This window comes from Manis javanica, chromosome 1, assembly GCF_040802235.1.
Source record: "Manis javanica isolate MJ-LG chromosome 1, MJ_LKY, whole genome shotgun sequence".
Taxonomy (NCBI): Eukaryota; Metazoa; Chordata; class Mammalia; order Pholidota; family Manidae; genus Manis; species Manis javanica.
The window spans coordinates 236,703,570-236,729,649 of NC_133156.1; the positions used below are offsets into that span (position 1 = coordinate 236,703,570).

General features: G+C 48.6%; 1 long non-coding RNA gene across 1 annotated transcript; it reads left to right on the forward strand.

Moving 5' to 3' along the window:
* Window positions 1–6,015: 6,015 nt before the first annotated feature.
* Window positions 6,016–10,094, forward strand: LOC108399026 (uncharacterized). Its single transcript, XR_001853563.3, has 3 exons — window positions 6,016–6,897; window positions 7,972–8,088; window positions 8,217–10,094. It is a non-coding gene; the product is annotated as an uncharacterized lncRNA (long non-coding RNA).
* The last annotated feature ends 15,986 nt before the right edge of the window (window positions 10,095–26,080 follow it).

Here is a 26,080-nt window from a genome sequence, read left to right on the forward strand (position 1 = left end):
AACCAATCTCATTAAGCAACCTACAAAGACAGCATGGCTTCGATATGGCTTCCTGGAGAGCCATTTGGCAATATTGATCAAGAGTTTTAAAAATGTTCTCAGCCTTTTTTTTTTACTCAGCATTTTAACTCCTAGGAATTTATTCTCAGGAACTACTCGGATATGTTCACAAAGATCTATGTTCCAGGATTATATTTTAAAATTTATCCCACTAATGTGCATGTAAAATTAGAAATGAACAAATTTAATGTCCAAAACAGAGGAGTAACTAAATAAATTCTGGTGTTTACATATAGTAAAATATAGCAAAATATCTTAAGGCCATTACAATCACATTGCTGAGTAGTTAATGATATGGGAAGATGTTTATGTTGTAATGTTAAGTTTAAACTACTGCACATAAAATTCTAGGTATAGTGTGAGCCTAATTATTTGAAAACATATGTAGATAGAGCATATATTTGTGTATGTGTGTTTGTATCATAAAAAAAGACGAGGAAGTATGTGCCAAGGTATGGAGGAGAGTGGCTATACCTGGGCAATGAGACAATTTCAGATAATTTTCTTTTTCCTTTTCATGTATGCTGTTTTTCCCTAATTTTCTATAATGAGCATGTATAACCTAAAAAAATACTTGAAAATGATTCAAGCAACAGTGGTAATGAAAACTCTGTGAGATAACCCCCTGGAGGGAATGCAGGACACATCCTTCCAGGTGCCCTTGTGGAGGCCTCCCAGGCCAGGTCCTCCACTCTGCCCCTGCCCCGTCTCCGGTCCTGCGGCGTCGCCAGGCTCACTAAGAGGCAGAGATGGGCCTGAGTCTGAGCTCCGAGCCTGGGAGCGCCGGCGCCCCTGTGGTGTCCTGGGGGCAGCAGGGAGTAGCAGATAAGAGCCTGGACTCTGGGGTCAGCCGGGTGTGTGCTGGCTTCCCAGCTCTACTCCTTCAGTGTCATTGACTTGGGATAGGAATCCTCACCGCTAAGCCTTTGTTTTCTCATCTGTAAAATGGGGTCAACAACACAGCACGCAGGATTGTGAGGGTGACGATGCCTGCAGAGAGCTTAGTGTTCATCTGTCTGGAGTGGGTGAAGGTGACAGCCAGGTGTTGCCTGGAAGCTCAAAGCCCAGGTCCTCCCTTAGCCACTGGGTTCCTCCTTCTGGACCCCTGTGCTCAAAATCTGCCCCTTGTGTACCTGACTACACCCCTTCCTGGGAACCACTGCTGTGGCTGTGAGATGAGCTGGCTGGAAGGGACGGGTGGCCATGCTAATGCCAGGGACTGTGGCTGCAATGGGGCTCCTAGGACATCCTGGCTATGGGCCCATGTGCTTCTGCAGAACAGTCCCACACTCACACCGTGGGGGTGATGCCGGCAAGAACAACATAGCACGGGGCCAAATGCAAATTGTTTTAAAACACACAGATGAACTTGGTTCAGGTGGTGCCAAAGAGTTCTTGATTTCAGCTGAGAGTTATTCGGTGCACTTTTACTACCATCATCCAATCAAAATACAACTGTTCACAGAGTCATTAAGTTGTACTTATAGGAGATGCTATCAAGAAAAGCAGGTCACAAATTTAACCTGAGTTGCCAGCCTGATTTTATCTGCTTTTTTGCAAGCCCCATCGGAACTTCAAATCTCTGTGCTTTCTTTTCCTTTGTGAAGTTGCTACTCTGGACGCTGAGAATCAATTTGATTAAGTGATACTCACCTCTAGCCACTCAAAGCACCTAACTGCCCTCAAGTAAGCAATGTGATTCCCAATCCCAAGGAAAAGTAGGAAAGACAGCACCAAATAGGATGCTAATGGGGACACCTGTTGCATGGACTGTAGGTTCCATCAGGGGTCAGGAAACAAAAAGATGGTGTCACTTACCATGTACTGAGCCCATGAGCCCAAATCACAGTGCACTACCTGTGCAGCTGCACAGGGCCTTCACTTAGAAGTCCTGCTCTTTAATGCTCTGTGACACTGTTCTGAAATTCTTAGTTATTATGAGCCTGGTGCCCTGTATTTTCTTTTGCACCAAAGCTGTTTCCTTTTCTTTCTGAACACACAGCTAGACTCTATCTCTCACCCTCCCTTGCAGTCAGGTGTGGCCATGTGATGAGGTTTAATCAGACAAATATGTGAGTGCCATATGCATGCTGTGACCTGTAGAACCTCCATGCACGGTCCTTTTAAACACACACATGAGCTTGGTTCAGGTGGGCCAAAGAGTTCTCACCTCAGCAGAGAGATGCTTGTGCACTTTTACTGGCTATTCATGGAGTCATTCAGCTGTGCTTCTAGGAGATGCTGTCAAGGAAAGCTGGCCAGGATTTTCCCCTAACGGGGGTGTGGCCACGCGGGAAGCCTGTGTTGAAGATGGCATAGCTCCCATCAGCCTGGGTTGAATGTTTGGATAACTGTATGGAGCAGCTCTCCTGCACCCCGCTTTTTTGTCCCAGCCACTTGGAGCTGCCTCGGACCCTCATGGGAGCAAAAACTACAGGCCTCTTGTGCTGAGAGTCTCCAGATGTAGCTCTGTGGTCTCTGCAGCCCCTCCTGCTGCGGTGCCTCTCTATCAGAGGAAGAGACACTTTCTCAGGAACCTCCTAGTTGATTCCCTCACTCAGCTTAGTGGCCAGAATTAAGTCTTGTGTCTGTTCCTAGTCCGATCCCTTTCAAGGGTGGCTCACCACGATCAACTTGGTTAACAAGGACTTGTGCCTGAAGGCAGGACGCAGGTGGCAGAGCCAGGAGAGACATTTTGAGCCCTTCCTTGTCCCATTTTTATCATGAAAACAGTTTTACAGGTGCTGATTCTGCAGCAGTCTCTGGCTGTGGCCTCATGGCCAGAATTGTGTAACATCCTTTCCCTCCAACTCTTTGCCACCAGGGAGTCTGGGAAGGAGCAGAGTTGTTAAGACTGGCTTAGACCCATCATGGCTATTACCTGGGGCTGGCCTGTGGCTGTTTCTGAACCAAAGTGGGATTCTTCTAGTAAGAAACAAGGAGGAATGGATATTGAATAGGCAACAAAGGTGTGTGTCACAGTCTACACTCTAGAAGCTTGGGGTAAGGAGAGTGGTTTATAAAAATAAGGTAAGTGGGATTTGAACTGCTCCTGGCCAGGAGGAGGGAGGTTTCCAGGTCTGGAACACTTATTGATGCAAATACTTCCAGATCAGGTGAAGACCAGAGCAGAGCTCGCATCTGAGCCCATGCTGATGTCCAGACCAAATCCAGCATTCTTCTCACTGGCAATGTCCTCCTGTTAATCCAGCCCCTACAACTTCATTGGTTATTGAGTCTCTGTAGCCGAGGCCAGTGGGTATGGAGATTGTGCAGCCAACTAGGCCACTGATAAGAAGGGCTCAGTCTTCCTACCTGAGTTCTTTGGCTCTAGTGTGGTTTTCCCGTGGTCCTCCCATTGCGCTTCCCCCACTCTCTTTGCAGTGTCTTTGCCTACGTGTGTCACAGGACAGCTCTGTTCACCTGCCATCCTGACCAGGTGTGTGCCCAAGAGCACCGCTCCCCAACAGGAGTGCCATGGGTCACAGGTGTAATTTTAAACTATCTAGTAGCCACATTTTAAAAAGTAAAAAGAAACACATGGAAATAAAACCTATACTTGAATTAATGCAATGCAATGCAAATATTTCAACATGCAATCAGTAGAAAAATTCTCAGTGAGATCTTTTTTTACTCTTACTAAGTCTTTGAAATATGGTTTGTATTTCATACTTTACACATCACAATTCATACTAGCCACATTTCACATGCTCAATGGTCACATGTGGCTGGTGGCTGCCACATTAGAGTGCAGTTCTGGGGGACAAACACCACTCTACTCATCTCTTCATCCCTAGTGCCTGCTGAATAGTGGGCCCTTAGTAAATACAGAAAGAACAAATATGGCCACGCTGTTAGGAATGGGTCTTTCTCAGACATAAGTGTTTGGGGGGGTGGGTAGACCAGAAAGCCCTGAGGCAGTGTGGCTGGTAATCAAAAGCATGGATTTGCATTCATAGCCCTTGGGTAAGGCTTTATTAGCAGCTGACCCAGATCAAAACTTTCACCTCTTTGTGTCTGTTTCCTCATCTGTAAAGAGATACAGCAACACCTGTCTTGAAAGATGTCAGGACAGTTAAATGGGAAGATACACACAAAATGGGGAGTACTTGGCTTGCAGTAAGCCCTCAGAAGAGGCAGCTGTAGTTACGTGAGACTAAATGCTCCATGAGTCACATGGAGAAGTGGGGTTTTAGGAGCAACCGTATGGTTAGGCCAGAGCTGTGTTGGTTCGGGTGTAAGGTCTGGGTTCTCCTGCTTTGGGAGCTCTCCTGGGGGAGTCTTAAAGCCCTCCATGGTATTTCTCTTTTTGGCTATAGCTGGGAGAAGTCACAGGCCAACTGCAGGGCTTGGTAAGCAAGGACAAATGCCAGACGTGGCCGCTCTCACTTAGGGAGTTGCTGACTGTTCATTGTCCCTCCGGAGCCTGAGGGCTCAGCCTCTCCTGGGAACTCAGTGGCAGCTGGGCCCCTTCGTACTGGTGAGGCCCTGGGTCTCTGCCACCTGCTGTCTGCTGCTCCCACTGTCAGCCTCGCATGCTCCACCCTTCTCTTGGCACCCACTGGCATTTTTTTCTCTAAATTACCTGCCTTGAAGTATAGTTGTTTTAATAATGGAAACAAATGTTTCATTATTATCCCCCATTTTGAGAATGAAAAATCGGCCAAACAAGCCAATGCACAGTGACATTAGGAAAAGCTAAGGCTAACTTTATTAAAAAGCTTCTTTGTGGTATCAGGCAGGAAGTGAAATGGCTTTAAATGGCAAACATTTCTCAATCATTTAATGCACTGGCAATCTTGGCATTCTTTCTCTTCTGTCCCTTAAAGAAGAAAGCAGTGCCCAGATATAACACACAAGAGAGGGGAAGGAAACTGAGTCAGAGCATTGCTACAGAGCCTCTCGGAAGGGTCTCTGGAGCTTTGCAGGAAGGCCAAAGAGAGATGCGAGTATAGGAAGGTTCAGGGTCTGCTGTACGGTTATGCCTGGCCTACCTGGTGAATTGCTGCCTGTTGGTCGGTACTATGGGCCAAATGAGTTTCTCAAATCTGTCACTGTTGGAAATACCATAAATGCCAGATTTTGGACTTTAGCTTGTAAGTCCATTTTCTGTGGGTGGTGAAACCCTGATCCCCACATACAACATTTAGCCCTCTTTGGAAATGCCATTTGTCCTTATTTCTACTGCAAGTTAGGCTCTCTTCACAGAACATAAAAACACAGTGAAGCATGATTGGTTAAATCTTTTCCTGAAGAAAAAAATCGCACTTACTTATTGAGTACCAAACCAATAGAAATTAAAAGGGAAACCAGAAGATTGTTGCCACTGATATATTCTTGCAAAATTGTACTTTTTAAGACTTATTTATAGATCTCAAACAGGATATGGCACATAGGAGGTGTTCAGTAAATACCCCTTAATTGATTAAAATGAAGAAATAGACTTAAAGATCTTTAAGCGAATAGGTATCCTTTTAAAAATAGTAGTTGGTTTTAATCAGTAACAAAAATTGTTGTCAGGTGGAATCATGTTGATCGGGAGCAGAAGTCTGGCTAACACAAAACAGCTCTCGAATGTCATGACTTTAGGATCTCACCTGAAAATTCTCAGGACGGTTTCCCACATCTTATTAACCTTCGGGCTGTTCTGTAGTGGCAGGTGGGCAGCATTCTAATAAGGAAGAAAGAGGTGTGCCTCAGCATATGGCTGGAGCTCCTATTTTGAGTCTTCCAATGCCATCCTTTCTTAGCCCATCTCCACCCTCTTCGCATCCAGCGAATCCCCCAGGCTGTGAACCCTGCAGTGGAGGAAGCGGTTCCTGAGTAACCTGCGCCCGCCCCCCCCCCCACCACTCCATCAGAGGGCTGGTCTCAGGTAATGTAATTGTGTGCTTAGGGTCTGACTTTCCCACGTGAGCTCCTCAAGGGCACAGACTCGGAATTACTCACTTTACATCCCAGTAACTCCCGCTCTGTCTGGTAGGTGACAGTTTAACAAAGGCTGGCGAATGAATGAAGACAGATCTGTCCCTTGGTCCTCAGTCATGAACTCACGCTGCTGCTGGTGTTCTCTGCCGTGCATTTCTAGTCTTGCTTCTGTAGTTCCTCTCCTCCCCCAGATAAAATAATGAAGCCAGACTTCTTACCTTCAAAAGGCTAGTTCTATTTCTAAAGCTATTTTGTGGGTTCTTTTGAGAGGCTTGAAATGTCTCCTATTTCCCCCAGGAGAGTCCAGGTGAAGGGTTGGCAAATGGTGCCGCAAACCGAAAGAACTTACCCTTGAAGTTAAATGAAAATTACACTGTGTCCCTTCTCTTTTAATTTCAATCCCTGTCTTTGTCAGTTGGCAGGGACTATGCAGGTTGGAAAAGCTTCATTCCTTCCCCGCCCCCATGCCCTGGAATTCCTTGTAACCCCGTGTGATTTCTGAATTTCTCTCACTGGTTTTTATTGCTTAAGTGTACTTGAAATAACCTTTGAATATGGGAAAGGGTTTCAGCACAGTCCCACGGTAGCAGGGGACAGTCAGTGATTGTAGGAAAGTATTTTTTTACAGCCCTGACAGCAAGAGGCTGTTTTCTCGGATGGGCACTGGACAAATGTGCTGCACAATGGCTACTTGTAGAGGCTAGAGTAACTTCTTTGGTTCACATTTCTCCAGAAGGTGATCCCAGGTCGGTGGCCTGGTTAAGGCTCTTCCTTGTTTCAGTCCACCTGGTTATTCTCATGCTCATCAGACCTATGATTCCCTCTTTGATGACGCTCCCATGGCCAAAGGGGGGTATCCTGTCATCTTGGCACCTTGTTGCAAGAACAAAGTGGTCACCTCCGAGCAGGGTAAGCCTTTTCCAAATCACCTTTGTTCGGGGCTCTGAAGGAGCTGAGTAACTAGCAGCCAGGACTGTCCTACTGGGCAGGGGCAATCGGCTGCAGGGCATTAGCAATTGCCGTGGAGACTATCAATCATCTCATGAAACCTGCTGGGAGGGGGTGGGAATGAGAAGCCACAAGAAAATCATCTGCTTTTGGAGGTGGTTATTTAAGGCACTGGATTCTGGAATTAGAGGGAAGCTAAGCTTTGTAACTTCCCTTAAGAAATGCACCTGATGTGTACATGAGGCCTCATGGTCTACAGCGCTCTCAGGGCCTAAAGCTAGTTTTGTGTGTACGGTGTCAGTGTGAGGGTCTCTTTACATATGTATTTGCCCCACTGGGCCCATATGTATAGCTTGATGGCTGTAGGATTTCCCGACTGCCATGTGGAATCCTGTTCTTAGGTTTTCTGTTGAGAAGCTAGTAGCAGGTCACGATGATTTTGGGCATGATTTGGCTCTCCTGTCCTGAGGACCTACTGTGTGCTGAAGGCTTCACCTGCATCATCTCTGCTGGTTCTCAGGAAGCCTGTGTAAGATGGTGTTGTTTATTCTACAGGCGAGGAAATAACCTCCTAAAGGCCATGGAGCTCATAACCGTCAGAGCAGGGACGTCACCCCAGCTGGCTAATCTCATGCTCTTCCATTGCGGCCCCTCTGTAGAGGGTGGGGGTCTGATGAAGGGCCACCCTCTGGCCTGCTAGTAGGCAGTCCCTTGGGGGCTGCTCATGGCAGCTCCTGGGCCTCTCGGGGTGCACTCACTCGTCTGCCTCTTGGCCTCTTCCAACAGTGTGATGCATCCTCCGTCTTTGAGAGAACCAGCCAAGACTGTCTCACCTGGTAACACCCGGTAGGGGTAAGAGGTTCAGGATCCCTGGCACTGGCCACCCTGGGCTTTGTCCATCAGTCCAATTGATTGATCCTGGATTCTGGGGCGAGCGTAATGTCTAAAGCATGGGATTCTGACTTTGTAAAATGTCTTACAACGCAATCACCATTGAAAGAGCTGCATTTTGTTGTTTTTCTGGATGCTTAATAGTCTGGACACTCAGGCGCTGCCCTCTGAGCGAGTGAGGGCCCTGCAGGGGCTTCGGGCGAGCCGCGCAGTGCTGGAGAGGAGACCACGGCCATCGCGGCACAGTCACTGCCTTGTGAGGTTTGTGTTTCTTAACATGAGCTTCTTTTCCTTGTGGGGAAGACTCCAGACTCCACGGACAGGCCGGGGCTGGCTGGGGCTGGGTTTCCCTTTCCCTGACTATGTGCCTGCTTATTTCTCTTTCTAAGGATTGGACCCGCCCATGTCCCTTAAAGAAGGACTGTCTTCTAAGAAAGGGAGAGGACAAGCCAGAGGCCTCCCGGTTCACTGTCTCATCGCAATACTGACCAACCCCCGCAGGCTTAGCGCCTCTTTCCTTTAGATCTCTAAGCGGCCCCACTGGGGACAGGGGCGCACCGGTGGTGACACGGCCAGTCTGGCTCTCCAGGGCTGTGAGGGGAAGTCATTTACCTCTAACCTCACAGCCCACAACTGCCAAATGAGAAGGACAATGTCCATGCTGCAAGAATAAGCATGATGAGTTTAGCACCTGCCAGCATGCAGATGGTTCATAAATGATTGTTGTTCTTCTTGCTACGTAACAATCTTACATAGGCTTTCCAAACTCATAGGAGTTGGGAGGGCTCAGCTCTAGTGGCCCTTCTTCCTCACCTTACTCTCCCTCCTGCAGCTCTTGGCTGGCCTGACCGCAGAATCCACCTTGCAATCGTATGCAAATACAGACTGTGTCTTATCTGCCTGCTAGATTGAAGCTCACAGAGGTTAAGGCCTCAAGACAACAGGCTAGTTGGTGGTGGAACTGGGGTTTGAACACTGACCCGTATTCCTTATCCCAGGAAAATGGGAAAAAATAATTTAAGGCACCAAGTTCTAGGAACTTGCACAAGGCACTTTCCCTCACTTTTGCTTTGAGGTGGAATGAGCGGTTCTGCGCTGACCCTCACTGGGCACAGGGGCCAGGCCAGGCCTGCTGGTCTCCAGCATGCAGCACAAATGATGGGAACCTACCAACTTGCCAGTTTCCCAATCAGGGTGGACTGCACCCTGGACCCCTTGTGGACTGGACCCCTTGACATATGGGTCCAAACTCCTGCTAGAGGACAGCCGTGGAGGAAGTGCTCGGAGGGTGCTGGGCCAGCAGGAAGTGGGAGCTGTTCATAGCACAGAGGATGTGGCTCAAGTCAAGGTATGAGAAATGAAAGCTAGGGAGGAAGTAGAAGGGGGATCCGTAGGTGCCTCGAGGACAAGGAAGTGGCTTTGTTGGCAAAGGTGGAAGGAGAAGACAGCATGGAGGCTGAGCGCTGGGTGTGGGTATGTGTGGAAGCCGTGTGCCCTCTTTCAGTGTCTGCGTGAGGAGCAACACTGGGGCACCAGGTGAGACTTCTGATGCATGCAGGTTCCGAGTCATTTCTCAGAGGAGCCACTTTTGGGGAGCAATGTAACTTCCGAAGGCAATGAACCACTGAGTTCAGAGGTCTAGCAGACAGCAGTGAGGTCCCTTGGGACGTGCTGCTGGCCGGGAGCTCCGCTAGGGGCAGGAAACCCACTGAGCTCCAGTGTTAAGTAATTCCATCCTCACAATGACACTGAGAGGTGGGCAAATGCTATTACCCACACCTGACAGAGAGGAGGCAGCTCAGAGTCCCAGTGCCCAGGTAACTTGTCCAAAAGCAGAGGTCGGCAGGCAGGTTGATCTCAAGCAGTCTGTCTGATGCCAGAATCAAAATTCCTTCTGCCAAGGGGCTTCTTCATATCCAGGTCTTGCTTGGAAATTTTTCTCCCTTTACATGTGAATAAGGAGCATAATCAGAGGCCATTTTTTAGGTCAGGGGTCCCTTTGGAAGCCAGGTGAAAGCCAGTATCTAAGAGGACATCTACCCTATGATTTAGGGGCTAGGGATCCTGTGAGTGCATCTATAATGTCCACGGACACAGTTCAGGAACTCTGGAGATAGAGGAAGGGAAGCCAGAAGTCAGAAAAGAAAGAGGCCTCAATGGAAACAGATTCAAAGACTGAATTGTCAGTCCAACATGTGCATTATGAATTTGTTGCCTTGATCATAACTTGTCTCAATAAACATGGCTGTATTACCTCATGTGATAAATGTTGTTGGTAACGTATGTGTGAAGACAGACAGCTCATTTGGACATTCTACAGGTCCGTTTTTTTTCCTATCATAAAAGCCAGAACATAAAATAACTGAAAAGGACAGGTCAGAAAGCCGAATCTGTAGCATCGCTTCCCTTCCATTCCCATCAGGTGTCTTATGCTCAGGGCTATGCGCCACGTAGGGATGATGCTGTGAAGTCATCCAGGACTTTTCACAACATTGTTCTAGTAATCTTCAGAGGACCTGTGTCTCATAGAAATATGGTTCTCTGTATGTTGTACTAAATGTGTTATTTATTTTATACCACTTTTGAACAATCCTTAAAAATGCTCGTGCACAGGGGACTGTGGGCTGTTGGAAATGGAAGGGAGCCCAGAGACCATCTGGCCCAAACTGTCTGATTCTGCAGATGGGGAGACCGAGGTGGACAGAGCTTAAACTGACAGTCTCAGGGTGGCTGGTTGGCTTGATGGCCAAGCTGGGACTAGAACCCAGGTGTCCTGAAGTCTTACAGGGCCCAGTGCAGTGTGACCCATCTATCCCCCAGCACACAGTACTTACCTGTTACATGTGTGGCCAGGTAGAACTTTCTTCTGACCTGGCTCCCTCCTGCCTTCTGCTCCACAGTCCTGGAAGGGGGGGGATCTCTGGTCAGAGAGGGGAAGGCACGGATACTTTGCTTGCTGAGACCCCACACTCATGCTGGGGGCCACGACCATGGCCACAGAAAGGTGTGCTGGTTCAGGTGTGGTAGGACTGCCCCCGCCTCTGGGGCTGGGACCAGAAATAATGGCCAGCACCACCCCAAGGACAGGGGACAGTCCAGGGTGGGGTGGTATCCAGGAGCCAGAAAGATCCAGAGGCACCAGGGTGGGGAGAAGGGACAGGGCACCCTGGAGGAAAGGACCCTGTGTGGCTTGACAGGTGACTTGGTGGGAAAATGGAAACAATGTGGCATAGTGTCCCCTATGCTTTTGTGTGTGTGGGAACCATTTGAGGTGGAGGGGAGGGTCCAGCTGTCAGCAAGTAGGATGCGCCTGCCGGTGCACATTGGGCCCAGGCACTGTGGGAAATGAGTAGAAGTTCGGGTCTCCACTTTTAAATTTCTTAACCTCAGAGGTTGGTGTGGTCAGGCGCCAAATTTAGCCACTTAACCTCGGGTGCTTTGTATTTTCAGGCGTTTTCCCCCTTTCAATTGGGCTAAAACCTGGCTTGAAATGCAGTCCACGCTATTGCCTTCTGGGCAAACTTGGGTAAGTGGGTCCCTTAAGTTCTCTGATTCTTGGTTTCCTGGCTGGCTGAGTGGAGCTGCAAGTAAGCAAAACACACCCCGCTTTAAGAGTGAAGCTAGAACTCCAGTTAGAAGGCAAAGGAGCGGGCTCTGGTCAGATCACAGTAAGCTCGGTCCAGGGAAGGGCGCGCCCCCAGGGGGGAGGCCATCCTGGAAGCAGAAGGAGGGACTTGGGGAGCAGACCCTGCTGGCCACCCACTGCAGGGAGAGCCCCCAACCTGGACTGCCGTGCTGGGCTGGTGGTGCCCTGTCGCGGGAACCACACCCTGATGCCAGGATGTGTGCAACCCATGCACCGTGCTCCCTGCTCTCGCTCTGAGGTCACTGAGCAAACTTCTGGTTCAAATTTGGCTGTTCAATTCCCATGTAATTTGCCTACGTGGAACGAATCTTTGGCTGTAGTAAGAAAGAGCTGGAACTCCTGGGGGTCATATTTTGTTTTAATAAACGCATAGGTTGGCACTCTGGTCTCTGTACTTTGGTGTCCTGAGGGCTGGTAAGCATGACTCAGTATCGTTCTCACACGCACGGCCTCTGACCCAAGCCGCTGCGTCCACCCTGCTGGGCTCCTTCCCCCCAGCTGCTGCCCCTGCCCCTCCCCCTGACCCCATGCAAGGACTCAGAGCCACTTTCATTCCTGGTGGGTGGCTCTGGGCCTGTTCAGCCCCACAGTTGCATGCCATCACAGCTTAGGAGGAGGGGCTGGGCCCACGGCCGGAGCCAAGAGGCCTGTTGGCCCTCAAAATCACTAACTGAATGAATGAATGACTGGACTTACATAGGAGGCTAATAGAAGGCAAAGCTCTGGCATTTTGGGGGGTCCCTCTGTGGAAGGAGCAGCAGGCATGGAGACCTGGGGTTCTAGACTGGGCTCTTCCTTTGACTCTCTGCAAGGTCACAGGAACGTCAACAGGTCCTTATTTGTAAAGCAAAGCTGTCTGAGTAACAGCCTTGGTGTGGATGGGAAGGTGCAATCTCCCATAGCTTTAAGGACACTTAATATTAATTGTTAAGTTCAGTGAAGTGAACTGAATACAGAATCTTCAAGTTCACATGCAAGGGTGAAGGACAAGATGATTTGAAAGGAGGAGAACATGATGTAGGACTTGTTCTCTAAATATGAAGACTTATTAAAAAGTTGTTTTATTAAGATAGTGCATTGAGGCAAGAATAGAAAGTGAATCAATTGAACAGACCAGAAAACCCAGAAATTGACCCACATGGGAAGCTGGTGTAGAAGACAGGCAGAATCACAAATTAGTGGGGAATGTGTGGGTTTGTCCTCTGGCACATTTAGTTGTCCATATGGGGAAAAAGTTGTCTTTACCTCACCAAGATACCAATTCAGGTAGATTAAAGACAAACATGGGAAATGTGGAAATGTAGGAGACTGTCTTCTAACATTAGGGAAAGCATATCAAATAAGACACAAGATGCAAAAACCATAAAGGGAATATTCATAAATTTTGGTATTAAAATTAAAATTCTTGTGCAATAAAGATAGACAGCCATGTATTGGAAGGTATCTGCAATAAATTTACCAATGAAAGTGTTTGGAATATATAAATAGGTAACAGTATGACAGTTCCTAAAAAATTTAAGCATAGAATTACCATATGGTCCAGCAATTCCATTTCTGAGTATATACCCAAAATAATTGAAAGAGGAGACTCAAATATATATTTGTACACCCATGTTCATAGCAGTACAACATCCAGAAAGTGGGAGCAATCCAAGTGTCCATCAATAGATGTATGGATAAGCAGTATGGTGTATACATATAGAACGGAGTATCACTTAGCCTTAGAAGGAAGGGAATTCTGGTACATGATATGATGTGGATGAACCTGTGAAGCAAGCCAGTCACAGCGGGCAGACACTGTCTGATTTCACTTACATGGGGTCTCTAGACAGACTCGGAGAGCAGACAGTAGCATGGTGGGGGCGGGGCGCTGGGGGTGGAGGGGCTGGGGAGTTAGTGATTAACAGGGACAGCTTCAGTCTAGGAAAATGAGGTCCTGGAGAGGGAGAGAGGTGATGGTGGCATCACCTTGTAGTGCTTAGTGGCCTGAACTTTACATGTAAAAATGGTTAAAATGGTACATTTTATATTATGCATATTTTATCACAGTAAAAAGAAATGTGATACACGTCACAATGTGGATGAATCTTGCAAACATGCTAAGGGAAGGGAGCCTGTTACTGAAGACCACATGCATGATTCCGTGAAAGTTCCAGGATAGGCAAACCTAGAGGGACAGAGAAAAGGTTAGGGGAGGCTGAGGGGGAGAGGGAAGTGAGGGGACTGTGGGGGACGATGGCTAAGGTGTACAGAGATTTTTTTGGGGCACTAATAGAAAATATTGTATAACTCTAAAAATTAATTCTAGAATTGATTGTACGATGGATGTGCAACTCTGTGAATTTACTAAAAGCCACCAAATTATATACTTCCAGTGAGTGAAGTATATGTTGTGTGCATTATATCTCAATAAAGATGTTCCCCCAAAAGTTAGAAAAGAATATATAAATAACTCTTCAAAATAAGGAAAGTTAAAAACAACAAAGAGAAAAACGGGCCATTAGAGAATTCTTGGAGCAAGAGGCCTCAAAGACTGTATGTGTATGTAAATTTGTGAGAACAAGTCTGACTCCAGGGAAATGCAGGTCAGAGCAACAATGAAATTCTATCTTGTACTCATCAGATGGGCAAGAATGCAAGTCTTTTAATACTCACTGCTGGGGGAGATGTGAAGCAATGAGAACTGTCACACAGCCTCGTGTGGAAACACAGATCGGTGCAGATGTTTGCAGCATGCTTTGGCAATACCTGACAAATGTGGAGAGCGCTACACTGTGACTCAGCAATTCTACTAGCACCTACCTGAGGGGGTGCCTCCTACCAGGCCTGAGGTGTGATGTGAAAACATTAGTGCCATAGAGCTTGCGACAGTGAACACTTGGAAATGTCCTAAATGTCTATCCCTGGCTAAGGGATAAACAAATTGGCACATAGTCAAACAGAATAAGATACGCCGATACAAAATGTAGTGCACTTGGACTGTATTGATGTGGATGAATTTTCAAACAAACAAAAATACATGATATATATAGCAAGTAAAAGATAAATAGCATACACCATTTATGCAATGTTTATAAGCAAGGAAAACAATATTCACATAGTTTATAAAAAGGGCTTCAACCATCTGCAGTTTCTTAAATATCTTTTTCTCTTCTAAAATGAATGGCCTGAAGAAAATATGTCAAAATGTTAAGAATTATGAAATCTCACAGGTATGTCTGTAGGCATTTTTTTATATTCTTTGTATAATTTTCTGTATGTTTGAAATACTTTATAATTCAAAAGACATTTTAAAGATACACAAACTGCCATGTAATTGAAGTCATGTACATTATTTTGGAAACATATGCTTCCCCAAATTCCATTAATGGGAACCCACCTAGGAAGTTTGTTAGGCGGGAGCGTAACGAGGCTGCCTCCCAAGTCTGGAGTCACCCTATACAAATAGTCAAGTCAATCGTCTCCCATGTGAGCAACTCAAGGGCATGTCCTAGGTCCTACCTGCCCTATTCCTCATGCCCAGTATAATGTGTAGCATAGCCGATTGCCAAGTGGGTGAACCGTCACCGACAGTACTCAAGGAGGTGATGCTGACAGCAACCTGAAGAGCTGTTGGGGTTTCAAGGGAGGAAGGTGTCAGGACCCTCAGTGGGCTCTGCCTTCTAGCTCACAGAGCTGTCCCTATAGGATAGTCAGCGTCTGCCTATTGCTCCAATTAAAATGTAAAGCTACTTGCCACAGGGCCACCTTAGTAGAGTCTCTGACTCTTGTGAAAGATACTGCTTTTATTTTCAATTTTTAAAAAATAAAGATTGTATATGGTTAAGGGGTACATCATGATGATTTAATATGCTTATATATAGTGAAATAATTACAAGTCAGGCTAATTAACATATGCTCCTCCCATGTGGCCACATCTTTTTTGTGATGAGGCACCTGAATTCTACTCTGAGTGAATTTCCAGTATTCAGTACGTACTACCAGCCAGTCCCCATGCTGTCCGTGAGATCCTGGGACTTACTCGTGCTGCATAACCACACTCTGTCCCCTTGACCAACATCTCCCCATTTTCCCCACTTCCTCCGTTCTAGTCTCTGCTTCTCTGTATTCTGTGTTTTTAGATTCCACACATAAGTGAGGTCATGCAGTTTATTTTTTTCACTTAGCAAAATGTCCTTCAGGTTAATCCTTTTTGTTGCAAATGGCAGGCTCTCTTTTTTTTTTTTAAGGCTGAATAATATTCCACAGTCTGTGTGTGTGTATAAAAATTTCATAATTTTCTATTCATTCTTGGGAGATACTTAACCATGTGTGCAGCCACACCCTGTCTGAATGTGATTACCAAGAACTACAATGAAGAAACACTCACCAAAATGTCATCTGCATTCCTCTCTGAAAAATGGAAAGAACGTTATTACTTGCAGGCGAGTTTCTATAGCAGGCAGGAGTGAGTGCCCTGCTAGGCTGTGCTGCGATGCTGGGCTTTAATGGCAAGTGGCAGGAAGAAAAACAACTGCTTCTAGTTTGCTGATGTGATTCTTTTCCTGCTGTGGGCAAGGGGGAGCCAGTGGTTACAAACATGGGAGATGAGGTCCTTTTGCAGGGAGAGTATGTGTGTGTGTGCATGTGTGCACATAAGTGAAGAGAGAGCAATGGCTTCCCTTTCAAACTAAATTGCTTGATTTTACTCAGATGAGCATAATGAGGTGCCTGCACACTGTCAATGACCCAGGCCATCTCATTTCCGGTCCACCAGACTATACCAGGCATGGATGGTCTCAGCTGATTTCCAAAGTGCTGGGAAAGCTGGCAGCGCCTTTAATGAAACCTCTTGCTCCCCGTTTCTGGGCAGAGGAAGGAGTTTTGCAATCGCTACCTTAGCAGCTGAGATCCAGGCAGAAGATTTCCAAGCATTGACGGCTTCAGAAAATGTGTTTGCTTGGCCTCCACGTAATGACTGAGAATATGTTCACTTTAATGCTGAAAATCTGCATATAGTGCCCAATTAGTTTAGTGTGGAAGAGTGTGATAATATTTTAATACTATGGACTTCATGCAAAAATTTGCTTTCATCTGAGTAATTAGGACTACTGCAAGGTTTAATGTGTATTTATTGAGTACATAGTAATAACAGTGCATGAGCTGAATACTAAGGCAACGTGGATGCATTAGGGGCTTTTTCTTTTCAGTTCACAGAAAGTTGAGTCCCTTTTTCATAATATCTGTCGTGCTAAACAATAAGATTGGCTCTAAATTGAAATTAGAATGTCTAAGTGTACAGCCCAACTGTATTAGAAAAATTACATTGGTAGAACACTTATGTCCTCTTGAAATGCTTTTGGGAAAATAGTTTTCTTAAATTGGCCTCACAGAGCCTTTGGAAATATCTTCAGTACTGCAAAAGCGTTATTTAAGAATGCCACAGATCTTTTCCTAGCCTTCATTCTCACCAGTGGAGACCGTGATATATTGCAGGATAGAGAGTACAATTTTGTTTCTAATTTTAAAATAGTTTGTGAGAAGTATTTTTTTCATGTTACTTGACTCCCTCCTGCCCCCTATTAAAAAATAACTCATCTCTGGCGAAAAGTCTTAGCAGGATTTTGACTCAATTACCCCATGGGGAATGTGGATGTCATGTGGCAGGTGGCTGTCCAATGTCGGTGGGCACCCACAGAATGAGGGTGGTGCCTGGCCTCTCAGCCAGAGACTCTACTTACCATGGGGCCCAGTGCCCCCAACAAGGCAGGCAGCAGGTCAGCCAGCTCCTAGGCCAAGGGCCAGGATGCATTTGCATGGCTGCTTTAAATGGCAGAATCAGGGTCAAATCCATGGAGAAATCATGCTGTGTGACCAGAATGAAAAACCAGGGTTAAAAATTCAGAGCCACAGCCTTAGTTCATTCTTTGACCTGAGCCGTTAACATGAACTTCTTTCCTAAGTAGGTGACTTGAATGCAGCTTATCAGAGGATTCTTGTTTTGTTTTGTTTTTTTTTTTTTAGTTTCTGTGGTTCCTTTTTTTACCCACTAAGTGCTTACAGAGGCACGGCTTGAGGAAACAGTCGCCTCTCTGGGACTCATCGCAGCTGAGGTCCCAGCAGCACCCAGCAAGGTGTGAGTGGGAACTCAGCATGGTCGGGGGGACCTGGTGGCAACGGAGGCAGGGCTCTGGTTCCCCGGCCTGGGAGCGTAGCCTGCGCCGTCGGGCGGGTCCCTGATATTTCACCATGACCTCCACCCACAGTGTCGTGGCTCTTCTTACTCTGCGTCCAAACTGGCTGGAAGCAGTGGGCGCTGCCGCTCCTGGGCCACCTCTCCCGCCCCCACCTCTCCCGGGCCCTCGGCCTGGTGCCCAGTGGACCTCTGGGTGAGGGGGCCTTTGGGTCCAGCTGCCTGGGTCTGGACAGCTCTCAGCAGTCACCCTGGGCCTGCTCCCCGGCTCCCCTCTAGTTTATTCACCTACTTGCTGATTTGGAACAACTCTGTGGGCTCTTCCTTTTGAAGCTGTGCCCGGCTGCAGGTTCCAGCGTCTCCCACCTCTGGTCTCCCCACTGCAGATGCCCAGTCCTTGGTTATGCCATGTTCTCCTCCGGCCTCTCTGTCAAATGCCAGTTCCTGGGGGCCTCCCTGCACCTGCCCTCACATCTGTACTTTGCTGGCCTCCACTTACTGTCTCACCAGCCCAGCCTCAGTTCCCTCCAGGCCGTCCTCTACTTACACCCAGCCCTCTCCAGTCTGTCTGGACTGCTGCAGCTTTCCTGGGGCCCCCCTAAAAGAGTGCCCCTCTTCCCCACCTGGCTTCTGAACATGGTAAAGGCTAAGACTGTGAATAAAGACGGAGGTGGCACTTTCCTGCTGGAGTGTGTGAGGGCTTGGTGGCTTTCTGAACTGACCTGGGTTTAGGCCAGCTTAGCCTCCAGTCCTTGCAGCACTAGCCTGGGGCAGGAGGGTGCTGACGGCGGGTTGGGGGGCAGGTGAACCCTGATGCGTGGAGTCAACCTCAGGTATGACTACAGCCTAGAGCAGCAGAGAATGCATGTCCTCTTCAGACACAGAGGAGAAGGGCAGAGCTGAACCACGCGTGCCCAGCTTTGCTTCCTAAAATACCACCCAGACAGGCATCTCTACCCCTGGGAGGGCGTGAGAGAGGCTGCTAGGAAGAGGCACCAGGAGAGGGGAAGAGCGCTTCTCTCCCTTAGGAGAACAGACCGACCTTACAAAGTGCCAGAGCTGATCCTCTTGGTCTCTGGCTCAGCCTTCAAGCCCTCAATTTCTGCATATCCCCAATTTTATTCTGCAAAAGAAAACAACTTAGGAAAATGTTTTGTCTGGATTAGTCAAAGTTAGTGAACTTTGTCTAGAGGTTTCGCTTCTGCGTCTGTGCTTAACTGGAGCCACAGAGAGTCTTTAAAGGCTTCAAGGACATGGCTAACTGCCACAGCGATCACTGCCGGGGCCACAGCCAGAGGCATGGCATCAGCAGGGCAAGGCGGCGTGCTGGGAGCTGGGGACGCGCCCCTCATCTGTTCTCCAGGGGCAGAAAACCTCACCCCAACTGACTTCAGCAAACAGGGAATCTGTAGGGTTGTATGATTAGCTTCTTAGACAAGCTCCGTCTTTCCAGGCTTGAAGATTGCCATGACGGGTCATTGTCTCTTCATTGCTCTTCTTATTTTGTCTATGGTCCATTTTCAGGTCCCATAAGATGTCACTCAAGGGAGTGACAACTGGACACCCTCTGTAAGATGGTTCACAGCAAGGACAACCTCACCCCCTCTCTCCTCACCTTGATAGGAAGGGCAAGTCAGCTTGCCCAAGTGGTCGAACACCAGCCTGGCTTTATCCAGTTGACCCTGATTGGCCTGACCTGGGCCACATGCCCATCCATGGACCAGCCCTTGTGGCCTAGGAAATGGAATGCACTGAGTAGCTTAGCACCAACTCCTGACCACTTGGGGAATAATTCAAAAGGGAGGGGTTCTAACTCCAAGCGAACTAGGTGCCCTGTTTGCCGTTAAGTGGATGAACAATAAGCATCGTCCCGTACAGCAGGCTTCACAAACCTTAACGCACACGTGAACCGTCAGGGGGCTCATTAAAATGCAGATTCTCATTCAAAGGCCTCGGGTGGGGCCTGAGATTCAGTTTGTCACAAGCTCCCAGGTGTTGCCCATGACCGGGACCACACGGAGTAACAAAGCACTGCTGAGCCTGGGCTTGTGCCGTTAGAGATGACAGATGTACCACCTTCTCCCTGCCTGGGAGTGACTTCAGGACTACCTCCTCCCCCAGAGGCAGCCTGGTAGGTGATGCAGGTGACCTGGGGCTATGCATCCTATCAGGTCTTGAGTCCTGGTCTGATTCATTCCACAACTGGGTGCCTTCCAGCTCAGCCCCCCTCTGTCAGCACTGCCTGATCACCCCTGATGGAAAGTCTCTTTGCCCCCAAGCCCCACCAGCATTCTCTGTTTCTTTCACTGTCCTCGTGTTCCATATTTTACTCTAGTTGTTTGTGTAGGGGATGCCGTGCATTACAAGTAACCATTGCTAACTCATTCCCCTCAAACTTCTCAGCTAGACTCCCCTGGGCAGTCAGTACAGTTGGCTGGCATGTGGTTTTAACGAGGTCAGGGTAGAATCCCTTCCTCTGGTCACAAAGGGTCAGCTCCGGAGACTGACCGCTGGTGGAAAGATCTTATCAGCTGATGGGCAAGGACATTTGAGCCCTTCTTGGTGTTCAGACTACACCTGCTCCTCTTGGGCAGGACCCAGAAAAAAGAAAAAGACATGAAGACATGGGTCCTGCCCACTGAGATCCATGAAGGGAGACCAGAATAACCCACTTGAAACCACTGCGAACAAGACATGACAGGCTTATAATTAAATGCTCATCTGACGGACTCGAAGTGATGCTGGATTCAGAGGCGGAGGAGATTTGGGAGAGCTGGTGTAGGCTAGAAAGGCTTTGTGGAGAAGGTGGGACCTCAATTAAGTTTTGAAAGATGCCAGGATTTGGAGGAGGGCAGAGGGCATTTTAGGCCAGGGAAGCAAATAGTTCAAAACACTGCCTCATGTTTAAGAGTCAGAATATCTTTAAAGCGTTGTTTGAGTTGGCCACTCTGACATCACGGTGGGTCACCTCCATCGCTGCCAAAAGTGACTTGATATTTATTCAGACTTTAAAATAAGTTGGCCCATTACATCAGGTGTAAGGAATTTCATTTAGACAGTGACTAGATTTAAAGGCCTGGTTCTGTTGCAAGTTTTTTTATTCAGTGGCTGATTCAATGAGTCAAAATTCAATTGAAAACTGAAAATTGATTCAATTTTTTAATCAATGAAGTCCAAAGGTCTAGGAACCACTGACCTTGAAATACAGGGAAAAAAGGACAGTGAGGAAGAGAGACAGTGGGCAGTAGCCTTGTGCATTTTTTTAATTTATTTGTTCATGCCGTCCGGGAACACCTTGATTTGACTGCGCAGAATCACACAGCTACATAATATTTGGACCAATGACATAAACCCCCATCAGCCCCGCAAATAGAATTTTCAAAAACTAGTGGGACCCCAACTTCTCTCTGGCTTTGGTGACTGCACTGGCCCATACTTTTTATTTAATTTGAGCCACTACAGACTTGAAGAGATTGGGGATAGACAGGCCTGTCCTGTGTAGGGTGAATCTTGATGCCGCATGTGCACTGGCTCAGAGGAAGTGGGTGCTACCTCGGTGGAATCCCCCTGCAAGCTCATTTATACCGATCAGCATGGCTGTGTCTCATGGGGCAGTGTTCCTCGGGGATAAAGGAAAGGGAGAGAATCAGGAGCCAAACAAGCCTATTTGCTCTCAGGGACATTTAAATTGAAGAGTATAAGGGACAATAACACTAGAGGCTCTTCCAGTACTTGTAGGTCCAACAAGAAATGCTTACTGGGCACCAACGTGAGCCAGGCGCTGTGCTAGATAGAGCCCAGGTCACAGAATACCGATGCTGATGTCACCAACTTCGGCAAGGTTTTAAAGGCAAATGGAGTCAGGAAGTGGTCCCAAACCACTCTGTTTCCTGATTGCTTTAGGGAATCGCTAATTGAGAAGGACACTAGGATGGATCTGGTGTGAACAGGTGTGTGCGTATGAGAGGAATGGAAAGAAACCCACGTGACTGGGATGGGCAGGAACCAGGGCAGGTCCCTGTGGGCCGGGGTGGGAGGGAGAATGTTCACAGGTCTTAAATGGAATTAAAACCACTTGCTTGTATCAACAAGGAAGAAATGACACCAAGAAAAGGCCCAAGGAATCCAGTGGACCTTGGTCATAAAGGTAAAAGTATGTAATAAAAGAGAAGTATTTCTAGCAAGTAAAAGCCAAGAAGAGAAATACCAGGTGCTGCACCTGTTTTTCTTATCTAACCTTTTAAGAATGCTCTCACTGGCTTCCTGTATCCACACCCCCAGCTCAGGGGGGCAGTTGTTCCTGTGGGACAATTCTGTCCGCAGCCACTTCTCAACGCCCCATCCACAGGCTCTGGCTTTTCCCTTTTTAGTTCACATTATGGCTTTACCTGCCCTGGGAAAGGCCGCGGGAACCTGGCTTGGGGTGTGTGATCACTTTTTTGTGGTTTCTTGTTTAATTGTATTAAATATATAAAGGAGACCCTAGTCATTTTTCACACTTTTTTCTTTAAAGACCTTGTACACACACACATGCACAAGCACATTCAATGAAGTTTGTAAAGAAAGAAAGGCTTGAGACTGTTGGCTGCTGCACAGGCCTGCATGGTGGGCTCAGCCCCCCACTACCCATGCTCCCCATCCCTGCCGGCTCCTTCTACCCCCCCACTGCAGTGGGGAGCAGGAGCAGGACGAAGGGTGCACAGGACTGGATAGGCAAGAGCTCATGCAAAGGGCAGGGACCATGGCATTTTGGGTAAACGGGGGATAGAGGGGAGGGTGCACAGCTGCCTTGCAGGAGCTGCAGTCACCCAGGGGAGGGGGACAGCCTGGAGGCATGGACCCCTCTCTGCTGGTACCCTTAACCCAACTTTGCCACCCCCACCTTCTCCCTGCCTGGGAGCGACTCCAGGACTGCCTCCTCCCCCAGAGGCACCCAGGTAGGTGATGCAGGTGACCTGGGGCTATGTATCCTACCAGATTGGAGCCTGCATGGAGGGCCCGGGGCACTGAGTTCTCAGAAACCTTGCTGGCTGCAGGGACTCAGTTTCCCCTCTGGAATGGGGGAGGACAGCACCCCAAGCTCCTGGTGGATGAGGCCACAGCTGGGCCTGGCCCTCGGTCCTGCTGCTCCTCCCTGTGTCCCTCCTGGTGCCCCAGCGCAGGCACCGCCGGCTGCAGTGGGGTGCGCCCCCCGCACTGTTCCCTAGCAGTTCCACCGAAGTCAGGGAAGCATCTCCTGCCCACTAGGTTTTTGAGGCCCCTCACTGCCCCTCAGCCCGAGTAGTCACTTGCTCATTGCCCATCTCAAAATGAGCAGCGAAATAGCCCGTGACCAAGGTCGCAGCCTCAGCTGATGGCGCTCAGCCCGTCTGTGAGCCACAAGGTGAGGCTCCTTCAGGAGAGACCAGCCCACCGGAGTCAGCTGGCCAGGGAGGCTGCAGAACCTCAAGGCTCTACTGTTTACCAAGAAAGCCAGCTTTCTCTGCGGTCACCCCTCTGCCTCTGTGGAGCGAGGACGTGCACCTGGGTGGCAGGGGCGGCGGGGAGCGGTGCCTGCGGGGGAGCGGAGATGGGCTCTGCCCTGGAGCCGCAGCCGCCGGACCCGGGCCTTTGAAGGGCTTTTTGGGGAGCAGGGCGGTTGAGTTTCAGAGACCAGATTGTTTTCATTTTCTTAGTTGCCTTTATCAAGATACCTCATTCTTTTGACGTTTCCTGCCCTGAAAACTTTGAAGCACCTTGTGTTTCGCTGATTGTGTGATGGGCTCTCTGCAGGCGTGTGTTTCGAGCCTGTTCTGTTGCTTATCCCTGTGCCAACTTGAGAGAAGGCGGGAAGGATGGCTGGTGCCCCTGCCTTCCGGAGGCCGGAGATCCAGGGACGTGGGGAGGGGAGTCTCAGGCCTGGAGCGACCTCTGGAGACATCATGATTCCCTCCCTAGGAGCACGTGCCCTAGCCTGGAGAGGTCAGGAAAGACATCCAGCATCCTCCTAGGACAGGCAGGGCTGCCTGAATGCTGCTGTCCGTCAGTGGCCTCTGACCTCTGGACCCGAGCCCATCTTTGTCAGTAGCCGTGCCACACCGTGGCCAACGCTGAGAGAACTTCCACTGAGTTCCTGTTAACTATGCTGTATTTAGTAACTGGGTCAAGATGGAAAAGAATTGTTTTTCTGTTCAAAGCTTTCTTTCGAGTCATTCATGAAGACATACCTCTTGCTGTTCAATGAAAATGTCAAAGTAGGGCAAATGTTTGGGCCTGGGGAAATTCCCGCAGAGCTTAGGACACGCCTCAGGTCAGGCTTTGTCCTGGGCGCACCTGCTCCGCCCTCGGGCGGCCTTGTGGCGGGCTGTGTCCTGGTCACCCACCTTGGGTGCTCCCCACCGGGAGGTGCTGACGGGGCCGGGCCTTCTCACCCGGTGTCTCCCCCATGTCTGTGTGAACACGGTCTCGCTGAGCGGGAGTTGGCCGGGGCTCTGCTCCCTCGGGACGGAATGGCCTCTGAACTTGGCAGGAGAGGGAGACGAGGCAGGAAGCAGCCATGGCCTCTTATTCTGTGCACTTTGGCCTGATCACAGGGCTCAGCAGGATGCAGCCAGACGAACTCCTACCAGGGGGAGCTGGGCTCCTGGGGGCCCCCCTGAAAGGGGCCCGAAGACCAGGGGCCCCTCTGGGCTCTGTGACGGAAGTAGGTTTCCTCCCCGGCCACAGCCCCGACTGCGGGGATGATGGTGCACACCCCCCTGCCCGGGGGCAGCTTCCGTCTCAGCGTCGGGCCGTCTCGAGTGGAAGAAGGTCGGAACGAGCGATCCTCAGTGACTGAGGGCGTGCGGGCCGCAGCTGCCTTACAGAGAGCTGTGGCTTTGGAAGGGCCATTTACAACTCATATAGTGACTGTTGTTTCCCCAATTTCTCTTCCTTTACTTTCAGAGGCTTTGCCTTCAGCTCAGCATCCTGAGCTGTCCTGTTCTATGCCTCAAACATCTGTGTTCAGGCCTGTGGACTCAGGAGGCCACCCTCCGGGCCGGAGCCCAGGCTTTGCCAGTTGTTAATTGTGTGGCTTTAGTGTCATTTTATGATCGGTTTCCCCCTTTGTCAGCTGAGGATAATAACAGTATTGGCTTTGTAGTGTTGTGAGGATTAAATGAGTTGATGACAGTGAAGCACTTGGATGATGGGGACTGGCCGCCTAAGCACTCAGGAGCTCTTAGCTAAATTTTACTCTTGTGTTGTTTGGTTAAGCTATTGATCTTAATTCAGCTCTTGGTGTGTGACTTGAAATTATCTTGTTGAGGGTGAGAGGGATAGAACCAATTTATTTCACCATTAGATAAATGGAAACCATTTGCTACTGTATGTTCTTGGGTTCTCAGAATAACTGGGTTAACTTCCCGGGGGTTTCTGGGTCTTCAGGCAGTTTGGAATGGGGAGGCTTGAGTAGAGTTCTGGAAGAAACTAGCACCGTAAATGTTGGTGCCCCGAAATGTTCACTCTGGTCAGAGCTCCACTGAAGGCGAACCAGCTCTAGGTGTTAGTGGGGGCGTGGTAAGCACAAGCCCCAAATTTGTATAAAATGTGATGTTAGGAGGTCATAAGTCAAATGCTTCTCAGTCTTGTGAACATGAAAAATGAGTAAGCATGATGGTTATGTCACTTGATTATTTAGTATCAGCATCTGAAAGTACAACACCTTGGCAAAGGGAAATCTGAAGACCCAGGTGGGGCCAGGGGCGGGGCTAGATCGGTTGTCTGCATGGTCGGACCGTGTGCCTGCTGGGCAGCAGGGGGGCTGGGACTCACGCAGCGGGATGCGCACGAGAGCCCTAGGCGCGCACCGTTCTCTCCTGGAACGCCCCTCGTGGTTGGAAGTTATTCCTGCTGATGTGTTCTGAAATTCTATCTCCTCCAGGAAGTTCTTTCTGGCAACGATTCCTAATCAAGAGCCATGAGGAGCTGACTTGGGAGTCTGCACTGTTAACACCCAGTGAGAATCGCTGGGGCAGGTGCCGAGTCAAGGAGGGCTCTGGACTTCCCTGGTTCGCACTATGTACATATGGGCCACAACCTACAGACTCGGTCTCCATAAGACAAAGAGGTCTGAGTTGTTCTAGAAATGGAAACAGCCTTGCCCTGAGTCATTTGTACCCTTGCCAAGTTGCTTTTGTTAGCCATCATTCACATTTCCTAGATAATCTGACACACATAGGCTTCTCTCAAACATCTTCCTCCATGTGGCCTGTGTAGTAACCAAAAGTATGACCTGGTGTCTCCTCACTAACACTGTACCAGCTAGTAAACCCAGAAGGGTGCCAGGTGGAAATTCCAGTCTTAAAAAAAAGGGTATCGATGATGATACAGAAGAGAAAGTTTTGAATAATGTCTGGTATTTATTGTGCAAGAACAATACACATGCCCTCGTTAAGGGTTTATGTTCCCTATCT